Genomic DNA, 8,075 nt, shown 5'->3' on the forward strand with positions numbered 1-8,075 from the left:
CTCTATATATTACTAAATATTTGAATTTTCTAGTGTGGATTATTGATTTCTAGCCTACTGAACTTATCACAAATCCTAAGGACATATTTTCACCCAAGGTGATATCTTTGAGATAAATTGCTTAGAGATTTAGAACTAGAACAGAACAGTTGTCTATGAAATGTCTTCAATGGACGCAAATCTTCTATAACAACCGTGGGTAAAAACTGACAGCACAAATAAGGGGTGATTATTGATTTGAATGTAACTTCTGTAAATCGGTGTTGAAACCTCATCAGTTGATCATAAACAGCACCTTAAACGAAAAAAGCTATTCGTACGCAATACCAGGCCATTATACATCTAGATATTATTAAATCAACGCTATAAATTGCTTCAGATCTTTTAAACACTTTAAAGATATATTCTAATGTATTGGCAAAGTATGCAACGGGAAAACTGTATAAACGGATGGTAAGCATGTATGAATAGGGGAAATACGTTTTGTTTGTAAAGAAAAAATCTTAAGGAGATATGGGAATTCGTGTTCATTTGATTGGTTGAAATTTCAGCTAAGTATCTGAAATGTATATTTTTTAAACATTTCTTAATCATGCAAATAACCAATCCCGATACTTCATATTTCTTGAAGTTATATGATAAATTATCCCTATTGTTTTACAATAAAACAATATCACATATATATTCTGAGTTCTTAATTTCTAAAATACTCTGTAAGAAGAAATTCGGCACCAGTGATCTTATCCAAGTAAGTGTTATATATTAACCAATTCTGTATATTGATGATGAGATCATTCATAGAAAGTGTAAGAAACCTTCAAGTTTAATAAATGTGATCAGTATATTCAAAGTATTCACGTAACTTTATCATTGGGTATTTCTTCGTGCTTTCTATCTCTTCTTATATGAATCAATGATATGTCTAAGACATTAGTCGATTATTGTTATTTTGTTATCATATTAATCTTGTCTTATCTATGTTTTCTCTACCGAGAATAACTCGTTTCATTAATTTTGTTGCTTTCATTAGGTTACTATTTTATTAACAAAATGAATATGGGAAACAGGTTTGTAATACGTCTGTGTATTGAGTAGATTAATAGAAATCAATTGAGTAATATGTAATTAAAATGTCACATGTAATTTGACAAAGCTTTTAATTCATGGATAAATGAGAGTTCTGATGAGAAAACTTGAAATCTACGATTTTATTCAGTCTTCAAACTTGACACAATTCAGACATTTATTTTTTACATCCATGGGCTAAGGAGTCCGTTTAAAATATCGCTGCTTATCTTAAATAATTCGATTTCTAAACACTTGTAAAAAAACGAATCTAAGTTTATCGTAATGCTTATAACGTGTGATGATGAAATCGTTTACTTCTCCTAATAAATACATGGATACCAAGTAAACAAAATGTTTCAAGTTGTTAGAAAAAAACATTTATAATTTACCTCATATGTAATTAATTTCTGATCATCAAATGTTACGACACCATTTTATTAGTGATTGTATTACAGAAATTATATATACTTAGTTAATACCGTTAGATGCCGACTCAGTGGTCTAGTGGCTAAGCTCTGGCGCGCAACACTGATAGGTCCTGGGTTCGAAACTCGCGAGGTAGGATCGTGGATACGCACTGCTGAGGAGTGCCACAGTAGGACGAAACGGCCATCCGTCGCTTCCAGGTTTTCCATGATAGTCTAGCTCCAATTGACTCATGATTTCAACCATATAATGTTTAATTTTATTTATATTCAGAAGTAGAACAAATAATGAAAAGTTATTCCCAAATATGTTTTGCTTTCATGATTGGTAGTGAAATGACGCTGTTTTCCTTATTACTGATATTATGTGCAATAAATAAGGTGATTTTAATGTTACTAAACAGAAGTTTCCAATTGTATAAAACAGAATTTATATATTACACTTGGTTATCAGTAATCAATGACTAGAAGAAGTGTTCAATAAACATACATAAGATTAAATGACCAAAACAATACTTTAACTGTAGTTATGAAACGCAATATTTTTGGTGAATAAATAAATCCTTTTAAACCCTTTCATAACTTAACATTTAGTGGCCCTATATCTGACTACGGTTAGATCTGAGGAATGATTATTATTGAAATATATATGCTAGCTACCCTCGTATATTATCACCTACTTAACTCGCGTTGGTATATATATATATATATATATATATATATATATATATATAATGTATTAACATGTACACGTAACATGTATGTACTAGTGACTGAGTGAATCTTTCACCGAAAATTATTATTTCTCTTGATGTTTCTTGGAGCAATTTGACGAAGGATGTAGAAACATATGCTCTATTCGAATTCAAATGGTTTTAATAAAAAAAAATCTCATTAAAATGAACGGGCTGTGGTAAAATTGGATACGTGTTTAAGATACAATTATTGGACTATACATAAATCGAATAAAACGAAGAGCTATTATAAATGTAAAAACGTAATAAAGTTTGTTTGTGTTTGAGAACAGAGTCCAATAAACGATTTTAGCCCTATTTGTGATTCATCAGCTCTATGTAATGTTGACGTATACTATTACAAAACACTGTGGTAATCTAGTTTGATCACTAGATCAAGTATTAGAGTATTTTTGTTATCATAATCTGATTTTTTTTCTATTGGATTTAATCTATAGTTGTGGTAGTGACTGTAGGTATAAACTACTTTTCAATAATGTTGTTTTTTAGGACGTTTAGTAAATGTTGTCATTAATAGCCTGAATTATTTATTTGAACTCATGTTTCTTCTATCATATTTATTCTTTATTCATGAGTAAGAATAAACTCATTTACTCAACATATTTATTTATTCTCATCAATAAATAAACTTTTATAGAATGTTTCGCATCTTTAATGAAACTCTTCAAAAGTCACATTTCAAGTATCATTGACTAAGAATTTTAGTGTTTTAGTTGTCGTATATCTATTTAATTCCGCTTTTTTTTATAAGTAACCTCCGTCATCTTGGTCTTTTAAAACGATATTTAGTCGAAAATACCTTTATAAATTATACTTCATTTTAATTAAAAAAAAATTGATTTAATAAATGTTCAAAGTTCTTTTATCATAATGAAAACTGTAAAACAAAAAAAGAAAATATAGAGTGTACAAGCAAGTGTCTATTAAGATTCAATAGGTAAGTGAATAACGCGATGACGTTTGAAGCGAACGGTGAAGTGTACATCAACTCTGAGATGTAGGTACATCCAGCTGACAAGTGTCAAATAAGACGAAACGCGCGTTCTTGATTTCACTGCTAGCCACTATCTATCTTTGCTTATAGAGAGCATTTGTTTTAAATAAATCTTAACTAGATTCTCCAGTAGTTTCTTTAAATTATTTCTTTAATTGATTAGCTAATTATGATTAAATAAAGAATAATTAGTAATAATAATGAATTTATAAAATAGATGGAAGAAATTTCACTAATGTTGAAATGACTTATGGATAACGATTACTGAAATGAAATTGTATATAGTATAACTGATATTAAGGGAATTATTTAAAATATTTATAGTAGATTATAAGTACAGCCAAAGAATGAGGAAGGAATCAGCCGATTATTTGGCCGAAAATACAATATAAATGCTGTGAATTGTATAAAACTTAGATTATAGTTTTATGGCATCAAACATATCCTGAATCTCTCTGTCTTATAAAACTTCTCATTGAGTCAAGGCTTTTAAAATAAGTTTCTTGTTCACAAGTGTTAAAATATATTTCGTTGTTTGTCTCAGTTATTTAACAAGCAACTTAATATTAAAGTAAAGTTAGGGATGATGGTAGAGAATCCACATTCTTATACATGGTTTTCTGTTGTCAACTATTCTTGTTTGGAGAGTCTCACACACTGAAAATCAGTTGCTTTATTATATTATTCTTTATCAGTAGTATGGGTTTACGTTTTAATGATAAAGTCTTCTCTAAAAGCGATAAGTACCTCAAATGCCCTGGTACAGCCGAGAGTGGGGAGAGTTCGCTCTCCCTCTCGAAACGCTCTCACATGGCCACGCGTATATAGCCTCTGCCAGGGAAGTCCTACTCACTGCCTTCTCGTGGCATTACTGTTGTTTACGAAATTGAGAGGACGAAAGGCGCATGTCCGACGCTTTACCCGGGTTGGTGGACACGGCGCATCCACCTAGGGGAGTTTGAAAACCCTGAACCCAAACCAATGGTACACATGGGCTCCAGTATCCTGAGGAAACAAATGGTGTATGAACTAATCGTTGGTCACCGGCTACCATGGGACTGCATCTCTTTAAGATGCTCCACTGCCTTGTGGATCAGACCTTTAGGTCAAAGGCTCCGGGTGTGGGCCCCTAAGAAAACCACCTGCTTCAGTTTGGGCACCCGGGCAGTATCACAGCCCTCACACAAATCTCATTCGATTTGTGTGGCGCATATTTATCTGGTGCTTCCTTGTACCAATATTTATGTGTTTAAATAAATAAATAATAAATAAAGATATTTATAGGTTTTCTATTACATAAACGGATAACTTTACAAAATATTTCTTAGATTTGTAGCGGTCTCATTGTCATAGTTTTCTAAATAGATTGGTTTTATTTTACGCCAAAATCACTCACCTTATGTGGATAATTGACAATCTGTTAGAAATTATATCCAAGGTTTATTTGCAAATTATAATAGGAAAATCAATAAAAAATCATTCAATATTATTGAAAGTTGGTTAAGTACGTAACCGATAAAAGTAGCTATAGTAATATATAAGTAAAAAAAAAAGTATTACTTAATTTATATTATGAATATCTTCTTTAGTTATCTATATTCTTTCCCTTTTCTTATTGTATGACCTTATTTTTACTTAAATTTTGTTACATATTATATACGTCAATGATAATTATATCGTTTTTTTTTATGCACGTAATTGTTTAAAAGTTCATAGTCTTTATTTTCGGTCATAATTTCTTGATTTCATCATATAAAGTAATTTTCCTTTGACTATCCTTCTTTATTACTAACTGTTATTCTTTTATAATTATTATTCAGTAGTCTGTAAATTCATTTTTGTTTTGTTACATTGTTTAGTTTACGAATAAGTAAGAATATTTCTTCAGAGACAGATATTTTCAACATTCCTCGCTATTATCATTTCAATGCAATTCGGCAGAAGTAGACATTTGCGTATATATCTTTTTTTTTAAAAAAAAATGAATCATATCTATTTAAGATTGCTTCTTTGACAACAAATGTGATTATAATCAGCGGATTTGTGGAAGTTCAAACGTTTTGCAACAGTCATAAACTGAATCTTGAATATGAGATGTTGGTCTTCGTAAGATTTAAAACAAAATAACTTATCTATGGTTGAGAAGTAGATAAAATATTGATTTTGAAATGAAAAACTTATAGTTTTACAAAAGTTTGCTTATTCATGATTATGTATTGATGCTAACAATATTGTATGTATTTCACATGATATCCCACAGAATGAACTTTTAAATCATAATAATTGATTTTCATTAAACTGGGTCCTAATGTTAATCCCACTTTTTTAAAAATAAATGTGCCTCAAGTGGAAACATTTCCATAGATTGTTATACAAACTATAAATCCTTTTTCTTTAGTCATTCATTTATTCATAAATGTAATTATTTTAAAATTTGAACAAACTGACCAATGAATCTTCTATTGCTGCTGAACACCAAAATTCAGAATATAAGCGATAAGGCATCTCTGTTTCATATTCAGTATCCTGTCTCTTCATTTGTTTTACATAAGTAAATCAAGTGTAAATCAGATTTGCAAGAAGTACTTTCATGATTTTAGAAGAGATCAATTCATGTAAGAAGCTAAGTATTGATAAGAAACTGAAATGCTACTTAATTCATACTTGATTCGTTCATAAATTGATTTACGTTTGCATATACATGAGTCTACTAAAGTAATTAAACTCATTAATGGTTAAAGTAGATAGAACTTGGACGGGATTTCAAAATACAGGATTTTATGTCATTTTATTTGTTGATTTTAAGATACAATAAATAGTATCAGAACTATAAAACTTTAGGACTCAGTGTAAAATCTGTTGTTTTCGAGGTTGATTAACATAGTTCTAATTTGGGTTATAATTTAGTTTTGTAAAAAAGTAGGAACACTACCTTCTATATTAATTAATGAAATAAAAAAGAAGGATGGGATTCATAAACATTTTCATTATTTGCATACATATTATACAATACAATTAAATAAACAACGTGTCAAGATCTGAGAAGTAATAAAATAAGTTCTTTCACTCACCTAATAATAGTCATATTAGCCTATACATTCCAATTTGTCTGAATTTGTAAATTAGAACACTTAAAAGATTTTCGATGGTGAAATACATTTGAAAAAAATTAAGGTGAGCAAAATAATTATGCTATTGAAATAAAATTGTATCTCTAAGCATGAACTCTAATGAATTGACCATAATTTTGATTGTGTTCCATTTCGAATCGTTTTCTTTCTCAAATGTTTTCACTTGTAATGATCAAGTAAAAATAAAAGAATAATTAGGTGAGAAATAATTTTCTTTTTTAGGATTTATGTTTTGATGAGCAACATATATATACATATATAAGTTATTGATTGTTAGCATATAACTGAATTGACGTTGTTTATAACTGTTTTAAAAGTGGAAACAAGAAGGGAAATTTTAAAAAGTCCATTCCAACATATAATATTTTCAAAATATCATGTTTTCTTATGAATGTACAAGAATAACAGCGACGTTTTACAATATATCTGATATCGTTTTTTATTACCCCTTACTTACTTATGCCTGTTACCCCCAATGGAGCATAGGCCACAGATTAGCATTCTCCTACCCACTCTGTCCTGGGCCTTCTTTTCTAGTTCCATCCAAATTTTGTTCATTCTTATCATGTCTGTCTCCATTTCTCGGTGTAATGTGTTCTTTGGTCTTCTTCTTCTCCTTTGGCCTTGAGGATTCCAAGTGAGAACTTGCCTTGTGACGCAGTTGGGTGCTGTCGTCAATGTGTGTCTCATCCACTTCCAGTGCTTCTTCCTGATTTTTTCCTCCACTGAAATCTGGTTTGTTCTCTCCCACAATAGGTTTTTACCCGCAGTAGGTTGTTACTTCTACTTACTAAATATCCTCCACTACTACATATGAAAAGCTCAAGTTATTAGAATTTTTCGTTTTATTCTGTGTCAAAGTCATACCATAATAGAATTCAGATGTCTTGGATCTCGAAATTGTGAGAATAAATAGTTATTATCATATTGTTAAAGTAAAACGCAACTACAAAATTGTTTACGTGGTTCTGACACTAAATGCAGTTAATCGTACGTGAATATATATTATTATTAAAAATGCTCAACCTTTCGAAGCTGGATAAAGCAAGTCAATAAATTAAGGTATATCGAGGCAATACGCACAGTAAGCACATATGCCAATAAGAGACTGACCAGTTGCAGTCCTAACACATCGATGGGAAGATTCAAACAAACAACACTAAATAAATTTAAACTTCACCCCATCGCACAAGCAAGTGGCTATCGGGACTCAGTAGCTGAGTGGATAACGCGATGGCGTTTGAAGCGAGGGTACTGGGTTCGAGTCCCAGAGTGAACATCAACTCTGAGATGCAGGTACATCCAGCTGACGAGTCCCCAATAGCACGAAGCGCGCGTCCTGGGTTCCACTGCTAGCCACTATCCATCTCTGCTTACCATGCTTGTGAATTAAGGCTATATTGAGGCAATACGCACAGTATGCACATATGGCCAGTGAGAGACTGACCAGTTTCAGTCCTAAACATAAATGGGAAGATTCAAACAAACAATACTAAATGAATTCAAGTCAATAAATGTTTGTCATACGAATGTGATTTATAAATGTATTTCAGGTGGTTCTTATTTTCTCATGTTTTCCTATCTTAGATTACAAAACACTGATGTGACTCATCTGTATGAACTGGTATTACCTTATTGTCAATAGTTTTGCAGTACGTACATTTATGCAAATCTGATAGTTATGTGGTTAGGTTTTATCATG

At 30.9% G+C, this 8,075-nt stretch overlaps 1 non-coding gene across 1 annotated transcript; it reads left to right on the top strand.

Moving 5' to 3' along the window:
• Positions 1 to 7,584: 7,584 nt before the first annotated feature.
• Smp_tRNA_00714_Gln_TTG.1.1 lies at positions 7,585 to 7,650 on the top strand. The gene has a single exon. It is a non-coding gene (tRNA).
• Positions 7,651 to 8,075: the final 425 nt, after the last annotated feature.

This window comes from Schistosoma mansoni, chromosome W (genome assembly GCF_000237925.1).
Source record: "Schistosoma mansoni strain Puerto Rico chromosome W, complete genome".
Lineage (NCBI taxonomy): Eukaryota > Metazoa > Platyhelminthes > Trematoda > Strigeidida > Schistosomatidae > Schistosoma > Schistosoma mansoni.